This window comes from Periplaneta americana, chromosome 11, assembly GCF_040183065.1.
Source record: "Periplaneta americana isolate PAMFEO1 chromosome 11, P.americana_PAMFEO1_priV1, whole genome shotgun sequence".
Classification (NCBI taxonomy): domain Eukaryota; kingdom Metazoa; phylum Arthropoda; class Insecta; order Blattodea; family Blattidae; genus Periplaneta; species Periplaneta americana.
Window position 1 is genome coordinate 117,749,539 of NC_091127.1, and position 15,986 is coordinate 117,765,524.

Below are 15,986 nucleotides of genomic sequence, written 5' to 3' on the forward strand. Positions count from 1 at the left end.
GGTACTAACTTCAACTTGTTTCTTCACAGTGAGCTTCCATGTTCGCTCTTGGGTAACGTCTTCAATATTTTATAGATCTAATCGTTTCTCAGTGTGCCTCCTTAAGAAATGTTGCTTGTGTTTTCTGCTTGACAGTTTTTTTTTTTTTTTTTTTTTTTTTTTTTTTTTTTTTTTTTTTTTTTGGCTACCTTAAAGTGAGATAAAAACATAATTTGGTTTTTATACCAAATAATTATTTGGAATTTTCTGTGTAATTTTTTAACTTATGTAGACTAATCTTTTTTAAATTCGAATTTTATAGTAAATGCTTTTAATTAAATAATATGACTTGAAATTGTTTTAAAACACGTTGATTCTTCTGACACTTAAGGGGTTAGGTACAGCTTATAGCAGTAAGCTCTTTTACTATATGTTGTACAATAATGAAAATTAGTAGGTATAAAATACTGTCCTTCTGCTATATAAAAAAAATTACGATTTAAAAAAAAATTATTTACATTTTTTTTTTTTTTTTTTTCAAAATTCAGTTCACTGTGCAGTGATGAAGCGTTTCCCACATAACTAAAAAAACTATCCAACATTCTGTGATGGAATTTTTTGTGTCTATTTATGCAAAAAAAAATCATTTAAAAATGGTCAAATATCAGTATTTTCTTTTAACACAAAATAAAATAAAATATATTATTTATTAAGCAATGTAGTTGAAAGATCATGATATTGTAAACATGAGTTTCAGCAATAAAATGAAAGAGAGAGAACATGAAAAAGTTAACAAGTTTATGAGTTATGAGGGAAACGCTTTCATCACTGCACAGTGAATTGCCACCATTTTGAATTTTGAAAAAAAAAAAAAATATATATATATAATTTTTTTTTAAATCGTAAAAATATTTTTTTATATATAGCAGAAGGACAGTGTTTTAAACATACCAATTTTAATTACTGTACAAAATACAGTAATGGAGGAAAAAAAATGTTGAATATTTCCAAAAATTTTACTGCTGTAAGCTGTACCTAACTCCTTAATATTAACCACGAAATTTATTAATTTCTTATCAACTGTTTTCGCCATTATTTTGAATGTCATTACTATACTGACTGTTCCATTGATACATTATTCATTTGATATAGGCCAATCATATGTTATTTATCAACAGCCAATCATGATCCTCTACAACGATAATTGTGGATCATAAGTTATCGGTGAGCAAGTTTGTCATGTTTTTTATCGATCAGGTATAAGACATATGTGTGCAGTGAGACCAAGCGCTAGATTCAAACAACAAAATGGCGTAAATAAGTTGGAAAAGAAACAAACGAGAAAATCAATTAATACGGCAACCTAATCCTCAGAACACCAAAAGGAATATAAAGCATAGGCTATATTGTATGTTATATTGGGTTATTTATTACAATCTCCAGCGTCACTTTTAATTTATATCTGGTAAATATGTTCACAGTCTAAGTTCATAGCTGTAGTGACCAGTGCTGTGAGGTTAAGATGTCATTTATTGTATTTGAAATATTATCTTATTGTATGAGTTTTATTAGTTCGTTCTATGTCGCTAAATGTGGCGACTTTTAACTACTTTTCGGCGAAAATTTCTTTTAATTTTCCAACTGGTTAAATAGGAAGTGAGTGAATTTTTTAGCACTGTCTAGCGACAAAAATAAAACTTTCAGTATTGATAATGACCAGAGGTAAGAAGTTCGTACCAAAACTGTTAAGTTATGTGAGCTTGGACTATATATCCACCGAATGAACTATAGTAACGCAGCTCTCACAGTCAACAAACTAGCAAAACAAGCAAGTACAGTCGGGTGGTAACTAAACTTGTATTTGTACCTTAGAATAAGAAACGAAGTAGACAAATAATATTGTATAAAAAAGATATTTGACAATTATTAGAATCTTCGTAATTTTCAATATGAAATTATTTGCCCATACACATAAGAATAACAAACAAAATACATAATTATATGTATCTAGCCTTGTTACAATTAATAATAATGTGCAGTAGTAGCAAAACACCGGACCGATCCTTGTAGCTGATTTCAGAACCTTGTTCACTCAGAGCACGATAGACTGGTAACTAAGACTTTCGTGGTTCGAATCCTGCCTGGGAAGGAAACTTTTTTTTTTGTTCCTTATTCAAATTTATTCCCAATACTTTTCGATTGCTGTTAAAATTAATGTTCTGGGATTAATAAGTTAATTAAGTAGTAAAATATCGCTGCAATCGAAAAGTATTGGAAATAAATTTGAATAAGAAACAAAAGAAAGTTTCCCTCCCAGGCAGGATTCGAACCACGAAAGTCTTAGTTACCAGTCTATCGTGCTCTGAGTGAGCAAGGTTCTGAAATCAGCTACAAGGGTCGGTCCGGTTTTTTTGCCACTACTGTACATTTTCAGTTTGCCAAAAGAGATACTGTTCTATATTCTGAAAAATACATATTACTTACATTTATACCTTGAAAATGTCCCTTTTACATCACAAGACGTAACTGGAGAAAATCTTAAATATGACACAGTATCCTTTACTATATCAGCAAGTGAACAAACACAGCTTTGTGAATCTCACAGTGCATTTCGTATATGGCACATCACATTAAACCCATAATTATTTTAAAAAACAGTTTTCATTTTGCTTTAAAAACTATTGGGACTTCTGCGAATATCTGAACAGTAATAATTCTTCCACATCTCGCGCTGTCAGTTATTTATATATTTCTGGAATGCAGTTGAGTCATTGCTGCAAGGCAATAATTGTTAGAAAGGATATTGAAAATACCAACATTATACATAGGTCGAGAAATAATACAATATATCTAATTGGGTCAGATTTTTAAGTTGTTGTATTTTCCATGCAAGGAAAGGTATTCTATAATAATATTACGTTTCTTGGTATTGCATTAAACTTTGTGTGACTGGAAAATTTAAATTCTGTTATGTTAGAAACCACTCACTAAACTGTACAACTCCAACTCCACTGCGAATGTTAGCACGTAATGAAACTGCTTCTCAACCGTACATATTGCTGTAATGTAGTTACGAAAGTCATCCATCCACACTTGCGGATATACTTTTGAGTTGTTTATGTGAACAAGTATAGTATATACAAAAGATCGCTAGTGTGATAGAGCGGCGTGATCTATAAGCGTGGCTGCAGTCAATCTGAAAACTATGTTTTGGTACGAACTTCCTAGCCCTATAATGACGAATCTAGCGACTTTGAACTACTATCTGGCGACTTTCCGAACACTTCAGCTGACGACACTGGAAATAGTGCTAACAAATACAACTCGTAATTTTGAACGTATTTACATAAATCCGCGCAGACTTGCCGGGAAGTCCTATTATCATTATATTAATAATAATAATAATAATAATAATAATAATAATAATAATAATTAAAAAAAAATAATGTTTATTTTATCTGGCAAAGTTAAGGCCAAGAAGGGGGACAAGACTAATTGTAGCAACTGTCGAGAAATATCACTTCTGTTGACGTCGTACAACATTTTGTCCAATATTCTTTCGAGAAGATTAACTCCACATGTAGATGAAATTATTGGGGATCATCAGTGTGGTTTTAGGCATAATAGATCAACTATTGATCAGATATTTTTTATTCGACAGATAACGGAGGAAAATGGGAGTATAAGGGTACAGTGCATCAGTTATTCATACATGTCAAAAAAGGCATATGACTCGGTTAAGAGAGAAGTTTTATATTATATTCTTGTTCAATTTGGTAATCCCTAGAAACTAGTTCGATTAATTAAAATGTGTCTCAGTGAAACGTACAGCAGAGTCCGTATAGGTCAGTTTCTGTCAGATGCGTTTCCAATTCACTGTGGGCTGAAGCAAGAAGATGCACAGTCACCTTTACTTTTTAACTTTGCTCTAGAGCAGGGGTCGTCAGCACAGAGCACGCTGGGGCTAGCCTCTCTTACCCGCTGAAAACCCAGTGCACTAGGGTGCACTCCGTAGCTGCTAGCGGGTATGCTCTCTGTCTCTCCCTGTTGCACGACAGTGCACACGGGATAGCACCGCGTACCCTTTGCACATTTCAGCGAGTGCTGATGACCACTGCTCTAGAGTATGTCATTAGGAAAGTCCAGGATAACAGAGAGGGTTTGGAATTGAACGGGTTACATAGCTACTTGTCTATGCGGATGACGTGAATATGTTAGGAGAAAATCCACAAACGATTAGGGAAAATACGGGAATTTTACTTGAAGCAAGTAAAGAGATAGGTTTGGAAAGTCCCGAAAAGACAAAGCATATGATTATGTCTCGTGACGAGAATATTGTACGAAATGGAAATATAAAATTTGGAAATGTATCCTTTGAAGAGGTGGAAAAATTCAAATACCTGGGAGCAACAGTAACAAATATAAATGATACTCGGGAGGAAATTAAACAGAGAATAAATATTAGAAATGCCTGTTATTACTCGGTTGAGAAGCATTTATCATCCAGTCTGCTGTCAAAAAATCTGAAAGTTAGAATTTATAAAACAGTTATATTACCGGTTGTTCTGTATGGTTGTGAAACTTGGACTCTCACTTTGAGAGAGGAACAAAGATTAAGGGTGTTTGAGAATAAGGTGCTTAGGAAAATATTTGGGGCTAAGAGGGATGAAGTTACAGGAGAATGGAGAAAGTTACACAACGCAAAACTGCACGTATTGTATTCTTCACCTAACATAATTAGAAACATTAAATCCAGATGTTTGAGATGGGTAGAGCATGTAGCACGTATGGGCGAATCCAGAAATGCATATAGAGAGTTAGATGGGAGATCAGAGAGAAAAAGACCTTTGGGGAGGCCGAGACGTAGATGGGAGGATAATATTAAAATGTATGTGAGGGAGGTGGGATATGATGACAGAGACTGGATTAATCTTGCACAAGATAGGGACCGATGGCGGGCTTATGTGAGGGCGGCAATGAACCTGCGGGTTCCCTAAAAGCTATTGTTACGTAAGTCGTAAGGCAGAGTTTAGGCCGTAAGGTCTTCCCTTTTACTCAACCAGCAAAAGTATACATAAGCTACAAAGATTACAATAAATTGAGTTGACAATTAATTGAGTATGAATAAAAGAAAAAGGCAACGATTCAGATGGAAAGACGAAAGGGGCGGAAAGGCGTAAAAATGGCGAAAGAAAAGTAACTGTTGTTCTGCGAGAGACCGCTGCGCTGGTAGCACTTGCAGCTCGGTAACTATTGTATCATAGACGGGAAAGGAAGCATCTCTCTGCGTAACCTAGAAACGGTTCGAACTAATCAGTAGGTTCCGATTCTGTCGTCATGGAGATGTCAATACATTCCACAGACGCGAGCGAGGAAAGTGACAATCGCGTGAAAGCGAGACGCGCGTGGTTCGCAACTCAAACACCGCGCCGAGTTCCTGACCCGTGGCCCGCGATCAGCAAACAGACGCAGGATCATAATCCATGGCAGACATCCACAACCAGCACTCTTGGCCGAGGACGCCGGATGAACTACTAGTTATCAGAAGAGTCCTGCGTTTAGTTACCCGAAGCCTCCGAGCAACGCGCAACAGTGTAGATATTAGAGACCGGCAAATCACACAAGACTCACGCCGTCCCGGTTGCCGTCAGGCTTGGGTTCCGGTGACGCTACAAAGCAAGTTAACTTTTAGCCTGAACCCATTGAGCCCGGGTTTTATAGGTTCAGTCCAGGCGGGACCCAAAAAAGCCTGCCTGTTTGCTCGTATTATAAGGTAGAGTGACTTGCATTCACGGAAGCCAGTCTGCGCTGGTTAAGATGAAACTTAAGTTCGTTGGCTATTTAGTCACTTCAAAAAATCTTTATCTTATGATCCAACACGGCAGATATTTCTTGATTAAAGGAACACAGTTTTACGATTTATTGCGCTACAGAATTCATAAAGTAATAAGACAATATTATACATTTCACATTCCTGCAAAGTATATCTGACTCAACAAATTAGTAACATTTCGCAACTTGTGACTAGGAGAGGAGAGAGGAGGGGGAGGGGGAGGGGGAGGGGAGGGAGGGGAGGGGGAGGGGTGGGAGGGAGGGAGAAGAGAAGAGAAGAGAAGAGAAGAGAAGAGAAGAGAAGAGAAGAGAAGAGAAGAGAAGAGAAGAGAAGAGAATATTTTATTTTAACTTTTTCCTTATCAACAATTAAAAACCTCATGAATACTGTAAAATGTATAAAAGTTTTTCGTTCTTCAGAATATTGATTTGCTATTTAACTTATAAGGGACAGATTTATTTTTATTTATGAAGCTGAAAGTTTGAATGGTTTGCATTAAATTTATATTACTACGATGAAAAGGAAAGTGCAAGTAATTTATAATAACTGTTGGCATTTACTGGATAGTATGTTGACGAGAAATAGTTTTCTTTGTCTTTATTAACGGTACGTTTCAGAAGACAACAAATTAAGTTTTCAGTAGTTTGTCTATATCTATAGGCTTCTTGTCAGGTTTGAATGACTTGGTTCATATTTATCATACATCTGAAAGCAGCAGTCTGCTGCAGGTCGGCGGAACCCAACAGGCCTTTCAGGTCACTCTTAGGACTGTTTGGGAGTCACGTGCAACCACACTGCCTGCCTGCTTGTGAGGGAAGGTAGCAGGCGGGCGAACGATATGAAGCGTAAGCCTGCTCACGGACGTAACCAGTCATGGGCAAGCCTGATCGACAGTTTGCCTGTCTCTGGTAGATATGTATGGAGTATAGCGCGGCGTACACACTTCAGGTGTGCTGTTCAGTGAACCATGTCAAAACAAAACAGAGCTAGATGGTTGGAAATGAGTGTTACAATAGAAGAATTTGGTAGTAAACACTTCATTAGGAAAGAAAAAAAACGTATTTCATCAGAAAGGAGGAGAAATTTTTCTTCGGAATATGTATTATATGTCTTTCTCGTGTTAAATTCTTAAATTTAAATTTTCGTGTTAAATTTTTCTTTTGAAACACTTAAAATGTTTACAATCACTCATTGTAATGTAGAGAGACTCATAAAGCAAGTAGTCAGTGTAAATAATTTGGTTTTTATTGTGATTTATTGTATTATTGTAATTTTTCGCTATTTATTTATGTATTTATTTATAGATGTGCGCAATCATAGGCTGTGTCCATTTATGACGTTCACGTATAAAACAAGTAGACTTATTCATAATTAATTTCTGTAATCTGGCATTAGAGACGGTAATTCATGGAGATGAAAACAACCTACAAATATTTATAAATTAACGGAAGTTTAAACATCAGAGCCGATTATATATTTCAATATTAACTCATTTTTAATTGTAAATATTCAAATTTCAATCCTTTTAATAAATTATCATATTATTTACTACTAAACTCATTTCGTTTTGATAAAAATATATCTATTTATTTTAAAAAGTGCAATTTAAATATTTAAAACTCTGTAAATAGGCGAAAAATAATGATTATTGACTTTTACTTTTTGAGTGAAAAATATATTGTGAAACAAAAAAGTAGGTCTATATAGAATCTAGATGCGTTTTACTTATTGTGAGAATAATCTTCTGTTTTTTTTTTGGTTATTTTACGACTCTGTATCAACATCTATGGTTATTTAGCGTCTGAATGATATGAAGGTGACAATGCCGGTGAAATGAGTCCGGGGTCCAACACCAGAAGTTACCCAGCATCTGCTCGTATTGGGTTGAGGGAAAACCCCGGGAAAAACCTCAACCAGATAACTTGCCCCTACCGGGATTCGAACCCGGGCCACCTGGCTTCGCGGCCAGACGCGTTGACCGTTACTCCTCAGGTGTGGACTAATCTTCTGTTGTCCATAATATGGCTTTAAATAAATATTTTGTTATTAAATACACACAGAATATTAATTTTGTGCGTGAGCTGCATTCTCATTGCTCAGTGCCTCTACTGTCCTATACGAATAAGCATATATAAACACACGAAACGGAGCGGACAGACGAATCAGAGCCCTCCTTTGCAAGCGAAACTCGTATGATCCATGTGCATCTAACTTGTACTCAAAGTAACCAAACGCAGAACTCTAGTTATTAACGTTGAAGGAATTGGTGATAGCGAGATGGTATTTGGCGAGATGAGGCCGAGGATGGGCCAGAAATTACCTAACATTTGCCTTAAGATTGGGGAAAACCTCGGAAAAAACCCAACCAGTAATCAGACCAAGCGGGAATCGATCCCACGCCCGAGCGCAACTTCGGATCGGCAGGCAAGCGCCTCAGCCCCTGAGCTACGCCCGGTGGCTCGCAATGTCTCTATAGAGTTATGTGATATTTGAGGTAAAAAACGAAAACATCACTGTAATGGGCACACAATGGATTGTTCCATTTGCATAGTTACCATTTTGTTGATTCAACCATTAAGAATTTCGAAGTTTCAAGCCACGATTTTATTAAATGTTAGGATATAGCTGGTCCAATACTAATATGAAAGCTATAGAAAATGTATAATACTTGAGCGGGTCCATGTTCCATTCATAATTATTACGAGCTTTAATCAGGAGGTTTGAAGAAACTGGTTCAGTCGCTGATAAGGAAAAATCTGGAAGATCGAAAGCAATCGTCTGATTACCATCACCGCTGCGAGAGGCGCTTCAAACGAGTAATGAAATAAGTATAAATAATAAATAATTATGTAAATAGTAGTGTGGGTGAGATGTCCAAGCGTCTTCAAATAAGCAGGCCTAGAGCACAGTTTCGAGAATTCTAAGAAAACATCTTAGTCTGTACACTTATAAACTAAAACCAGTGTTCTCTTTCAAAGAAAATGACAAACTGAAAAGTTATGATTTTACTTTATTTGTGCTAGCATAGGTTCAGTCTAATAATCACTGGCTGGATAAAGTTTCCTGGACAAAGGAAGCACACTTCTTTCTGAATGGTGCAGTCAACATAGCACAATTTGGTCTGGAAATAACGTCCAGGTTTTAATTCAACATGATTTTCATGATTTAAAAACCATTATATGATGTGGCTTCGCTTTGAAAGTCATCTTTGGTCCATATTTCTTCGAAGAATACAACGGAATAATATAGACGGTCACAGTAAACTAAGCGCTATTATAGTATGCTACAAAACTTCGTCACCCTTAGACTGAAGAAACACGACCTGGAAAACATAATTTTTATGCACCGCTCGACATGTACACCCCTGAAAAGCAACTAATTACACGGATCTTGGCGATCATGACGTCATCAGTAGGGACGTCCTAACAACGTGGTCTCCACGATCTCCTAATCTCAATCCGACCGGCTGACTTTCGGTTGGGGGTTACCTTAAGGGACAAGTTTTCGTGGCACACCCGACAATCCTACAGCAATATTCGAAAAAAATGAGAATATTCCAAGACATCTGCAAAATGCTGTGTCTAGTGTCGCAGAAAGATTGGTGTGTGTTGAACACAAGAAACCTAACCCCATTGTTTGCCCAACACAGTGGCTTTTTTTTTCTACATAAAATATTATCAGGGCTGGCAGTTCCGGAAACCTAACAAAAAAACAAGTTATGTGTGCGTAGGTTGTAACTACTGGTCTGTCATGCAGTCCCTGTTGACACTCTGCGTAAGACAACCACCGATTACAGTGAAGGTACCGGGAGTTCAGTCGTTCAGTGCATACAGCGGAAACAATATGCTTCAACCAATAAATATTAAGTAAAATTGTGAAGGAATTGAACAGTAAACAATTCAATGAAAGGCTTGTCTTTCAGTTACAAGAAGACCAAAACGGAAATATACAGATTCATTGCAAGACTAAGAAATAAGAAAAATATTACTTATAGAATATAGGGATAGGAAAAGCACCGAATTCCAATCGTAACGCACTTCGAAAACGTGTGTGTAGAAAGTTGACTTCACTGGAAGATAAATTATATACACTTTTATATTATTCATAAGTAGATCTGTAAATATGTAGATAAGTAAACATGTAGATATGTACATATGTAGATAAGTATGTAAATATGTGGATATGTAGCTCTGTAAATACGTGGATATACAGATATATGTAAAATGTAAGTTTAGCTACCCAATGTTAGGCAAATGAAAATAATCGTACTTAAGGTTATTTCAAGTTATACATCCTAATGAAGATGTACGCCTTAAAATTGACTACCTATTTCAGGAACAACTTGTAGTCTGTAGTATGTAGTTGTAGCCTGCTAGAACTGTTCGCGTACACAGCCGATAGTCCGCCGGTGCCGCTTTTTCATAACATGCAACTGACATTTAGAATGCTATAATAAATGTACCATTAACCATACGTCCACGGGGCCGAAACCGCTAGGTCTATTATTACATTTATAACGATTTAAAATTTCAAGTGAATTTTGAATGATCGGATACTTTCTTTCTTTCTTTCTTTCTTTCTTTCTTTCTTTGTCACGTCTAACCTCCTCCTTTCCTAGCGATTTAAAATATTCAGTGCAGTGTAGGCGAGGGTATTATCTATGGACCAATAGACCTACACATTGCGGACCTCTCTGGTCGTATTGGTCAGCACGCCACAGGGCCACCTCTGACACATCACAGGACAGTACATACCCAGTGCCATGGACGGAAGACAATAATCTTCCATTGACCCCATCAGGAATTGAACCAGACACAGTTTGGATGGAAAATACAGACGAACAGTTATACTCCAATTTTTTAGCCACACTAATTACCAAATTACATGAGAGAATTTAGGCTATGGTTCTCTTTTCGCGAGCCACAGTTTTGAAACTATTGGAATGAGGGCAGTAGAAGGACTACTTTACACACGCATCATTAATTTTAAGTGGTGCTGTTCTGCAGTCCTGTCACCTGTAGTATACGTGATGACTGTTGGTATTTTGCTGTCTGTGATTTACACATGAATAGATCAGTTCTACATCAAAGGACTTGTCAGGATTGCCAATACACTAGATGCATATTGCGAGGCGTTTCAGCCATAAACAATAAGCAAATTATTATTTAATTAAGTGCTGCAATATCATTATCATGTTCAATCAATATTTAAACGTCTTTTCTGATTGTGGATGAAAAAGATTAGAGAAATTTAGCTGCAGGACTAAATTGAAGAACGTTAAATATTAACTTTTGTATTAAAACAACTCTACCTCGGCAAAGTCTTAAACTGAGCAACATCCATGTCTGGAAACCCTGGAGCTAATACAGTTAAACATTTTTGTCTTACTAGCTTCAAACCATTCATAAATTAACTTATAAGTTAATTTGTTACGTATGTTTCATGCATAATCAAGTGGATTACCAATAAAGTGTTTTCGAAAGTAGGCATATTCATTGGCTTGATTATATTTACTGTTTGTGATTCGAGTAGGTGTATGGAGACTTGACGTACAGCCCTTTCGTTGTAAATTGACCTGTGTTGATTCTACGAACTAACAGAGTGCTTTATTCTCCTCCATGAAGTTTTGATCTCCTCAATGCCCTTCGTTCCGTAATCGCCTACGATGTTTTGTATACAACGACAGTGGCAAGATCAGCCCTCAGCAGTTTTGTAGTCTAATATTGGACGAGTAGTACACGTCTCCAATGTTTGTGACTGAACTTTGCGTTGTTTATACTTACGTATGTATTCAGCGTTAGTCGTCCTTCTTTAAGTACATTAGTACTAGTTTGGGAATTATTTTTCTCTTCTTTTTTTTCTCCTATAAAGTCTCATATAGTCCGCGCGACTGCTTCCTTGTCATATTTATATGTGTGTGACGCCAAACGTTTGGAGTTGTTCAGGTTATTGCGTTATGCTCTCAACGTAACAGTTGCGTAAGGCAAACAAAAATTGTTCGTACTCCTAAATCGTGAGATATGGTTCAAAGCGGATTGCATTTTTTCAAAGGATCGTATTTATTCATGTATTTCACTCGCAACATGTCTGATCCATATTTTATGATTTAGCTTTAGGAAGCAGTTGAAAGTCTTTAAAATTAGGGAAAAATACGACATATGATGATGGATGAGTGGAACAGAGAAAAATTCTCTCCGGCACCGGGATTTGAACCTGGGTTTTCAGCTTTACGTGCTGACGCTCTATCCAATAAGCCACACCGGATTCCCATCCCGATGTCGGATTGAATCCTCTCAGTTTAACTTCCACCTCTTGGGTTCCCTCTAGTGGACTACCCTCATGCACTGTGTCATAGGTGTATGACAATAGCACAATATCCACACATGTGCAGAGGTGCATTCGTTATGAGTGACTAAGTGGCCGGGATTCGACGGAATAAGCGCCGTCTTAAATCACTAAGTGATTATTTTTCGCATAAACTTAAACTAAGTCGCTTTAATGAAACTACGCGTAAGAAGAGAGTTGGAACAATGCGTGATTTAATTTAACCAATTAACACGCATGCTTTGTTCCACTGGACCAATGCGATTAGTCCACCAGTGATTCGTGGCGTAAGAATACTTTTATCGTAGGCAGTGATTTACCGCACGCGCGACAAAACTCTATAACGCTGGTTAAGCATCTATCTACTTCGCAAGCTGGCATTGCATTGCGCGTCTTAAGACCATGTATTCCGCTGACACTGTTCCTGGACTGTTCAAATTTAATATCCCTACAGGAAATCATGCTACAGGGTGTTCTTAAGCCCTGGGGCATAACAATAGTATCTTATATTTCATGACCGAAAAAAAAGTGTAACTCACATGTACTTACTTACTTACTTACAAATGGCTTTTAAGGAACCCGAAGGTTCATTGCCGCCCTCACATAAGCCCGCCATCGGTCCCTATCCTGTGCAAGATTAATCCAGTCTCTATCATCATACCCCACCTCCCTCAAATCCATTTTAATATTATCCTCCCATCTACGTCTCGGCCTCCCTAAAGGTCTTTTTCCCTCCGCTCTCCCAACTAACACTCTATATGCATTTCTGGATTCGCCCATACGTGCTACATGCCCTGCCCATCTCAAACGTCTGGATTTTAAGTTCCTAATTATGTCAGGTGAAGAATACAATGCGTGCAGTTCTGTGTTGTGTAACTTTCTCCATTCTCCTGTAACTTCATCCCGCTTAGCCCCAAATATTTTCCTAAGCACTTTATTCTCAAACACCCTTAACCTATGTTCCTCTCTCAAAGTGAGAGTCCAAGTTTCACAATCATACAGAACAACCGGTAATATAACTGTTTTATAAATTCTAATTTTCAGGTTTTGTAACTCACATGTACTCTGGTTATTGCTGTCTGTGAACTTAAAAAACAAGTTGGAGTCATGAGATTCCCTTACACAGAGATTACACAGTCATCACAAATCTCATGTAGGTACTGTAGTTTGAATTTTTTCACTAGAAACAGTGCTCGCAATGGCCACTTTTCTTGAAAGTGTTGAGATCTCCCAAACGACCTTATATCCTTTACATTCAGTGAAATTTACCTAAAGGTAGGAACCGATCGACTCACTATACAGAGTACGGCAGAAATATTTACTACCCAAAACTAAGACGCTGGAGGATTTTAATCTTATTCCAGGCTTAAATCCGACAATAATGGTCGTGAAGGCTTTTGCGCTTTTCGTCAATGATAACACATCCGTGTTTTCAACACTGGACCATTTACGATAATAGGGCGCTGCCCGTAATGGATAAGCGACAACACTTCCAAATCTGTACCCGGAGTAATGTGCCAACTTTTGTATGATACATGGGAATTTTGTCATATAATTTCTTCTTTCAGTGAAACTTACAACAGAGTCCGTATAGGCCAGTTTCTATCTGACGCTTTTCCAATTCACTGCGGGCTAAAGCAAGGAGATGCACTATCACCTTTACTTTTTAACGTCGCTCTAGAATATGCCATTAGGAAAGTTCAGGATAACACACAGAGTTTTGAATTGAATGGGTTACATCAGCTTCTTGTCTATGCGGATGACGCGAATATGTTACGAGAAAATCCACAAACGATTAGGGAAAACACGGAAATTTTACTTGAAGCAAGTAAAGCGATAGGTTTGGAAGTAAATCCCGAAAAGACAAAGTATATGATTATGTCTCGTGACCAGAATATTGTACGAAATGGAAATATAAAAATTGGAGATTTATCTTTCGAAGAAGTGGAAAAATTCAAATATCTTGGAGCAACAGTAACAAATATAAATGATACTCCGGAGGAAATTAAACGCAGAATAAATATGGGAAATGCCTGTTATTATTCGGTTGACAAGCTTTTATCATCTAGTCTGCTGTCAAAAATCTGGAAGTTAGAATTTATAAAACAGTTATATTACCGGTTATTCTGTATGGTTGTGAAACTTGGACTCTCACTTTGAGAGAGGAACAGAGATTAACGGTATTTGAGAATAAGGTTCTTAGGAAAATATCTGGGCTAAGAAGGATGAAGTTACAGGAGAATAAAGAAAGTTACACAACGCAGAACTGCACGCATTGTATTCTTGACCTGACATAAATAGGAACATTAAATCCAGACGTTTGAGATGGGTAGGGCATGTAGCACGTATGGGCGAATCCAGAAATGCATATAGAGTGTTATTTGGGAGACAGGAGGGAAAAAGACCTTTTGGGAAGGCCGAGACGTAGATGGGAGGATAATGTTAAAATGGTTTTGAGAGAGGTGGGATATGATTAGAGACTGGATTAATCTTGCACAGGATAGGGACCAATGGCGGACTTATGTCAGGACGGCAATGAACCTGCAGATTCCTTAAAAGCTATTTGTAAATAAGTAAGTAATTTCTTACACTTGCCACAAATCTCTCAGTACTCAATCATAGATGCCGACTAAAGAGAATTGTAAATAAATTGTGTTTTCATATAATGGGCACATGGAAACTTTGTTCAAGTAAAGTACCGTCATCTAAATAGCTAAATATTCGCACAAGCTCTACCGCTATTAGGCCTACCAGTACATAGTACAAGTACATTTTTTGTACTATTTCTAATTGGATTAAAAATCAATTAACGCACATAATAATAAGAAATAATTCGGTAGAAATCTTGGTGAATATGATGAACATAAATTACATCATCGAGGATCAGTGTAGGCCTATTGATATTTAATTATTTTTTTCTTCCTCCTGAAAAATTATATATTTTCTGTACTGTCACATAAGAGTTTTCATAAAAGCAACGATGATATTCAATAATTAACATAAATTTTGATGAAACCTTATTTAATATGTTTTATACTGCACCATTTCTATTAAACAATATGAATCACTCAACTTTTTATTTTTTCCTACGTGTGTTTTCAATAATAAATTATAACTGTCATTTCGGTCATAACTTCATTAAAATGAGAAGTGTGGTGTTTTACAGAGAAGCTATTGTCGTACCGTGTAAACTGACCTAGCGTTGGAAAGGAATTGTAACAGAGGAGCGTTTTAATCTTGTAAAACAACTGCAGTAAGAAGAGAGAAATCTGGTGGGACAGCAAGTGCCAAAACGAGTGGGAACATAGTGTCAGCGCTGCGAGCGCTCGATTCGATCCCACGACATCGAGATGAGTGGTACGAAAACTCCCGGATTGTGGCGGAAGTAACTGAGTGGATAAACCGGCTGACGCGAGTTTCACTAAGCACAGGGTGTCCTGAGACTATGGTGCCTAGTCAAGAGATATTTCCGCTGCTACTTTTACATTGTTTGAGGGATTTTTTTTTTTTAATTTTGTTTTTTTCAATGACTAATCACTACAACATATATTTGGATGTATCGATAATGCAATTCAAATATCCAAGCTCAAACATAATAATAATAATAATAATAATAATAATAATAATAATAATAATAATAATAATAATAATAATATATTTTAAGTACGAAAATTACACTCTTTGGACTGCATCGTTCTCACTATAGTAAGAATTGTAAACCAATATTGCACAGCAGGATTTCCGGTCATATGGTTGACATGGCCGTAATTACTGTACTTGTACAAATATAACGTATGCTATATTCAATAATGAACTAAAGGAATACTACCGTAATCTATAATACACACAA

At 36.8% G+C, this 15,986-nt stretch overlaps 1 protein-coding gene across 1 annotated transcript in view; it reads left to right on the forward strand.

Annotated features, from left to right (window-relative positions):
• The window catches only part of LOC138709268 (nose resistant to fluoxetine protein 6-like), a 153,986-nt gene that overhangs the window by 37,091 nt on the left and 100,909 nt on the right, over positions 1-15,986 (forward strand). The gene's annotated exons all lie outside the window — the stretch shown is intronic.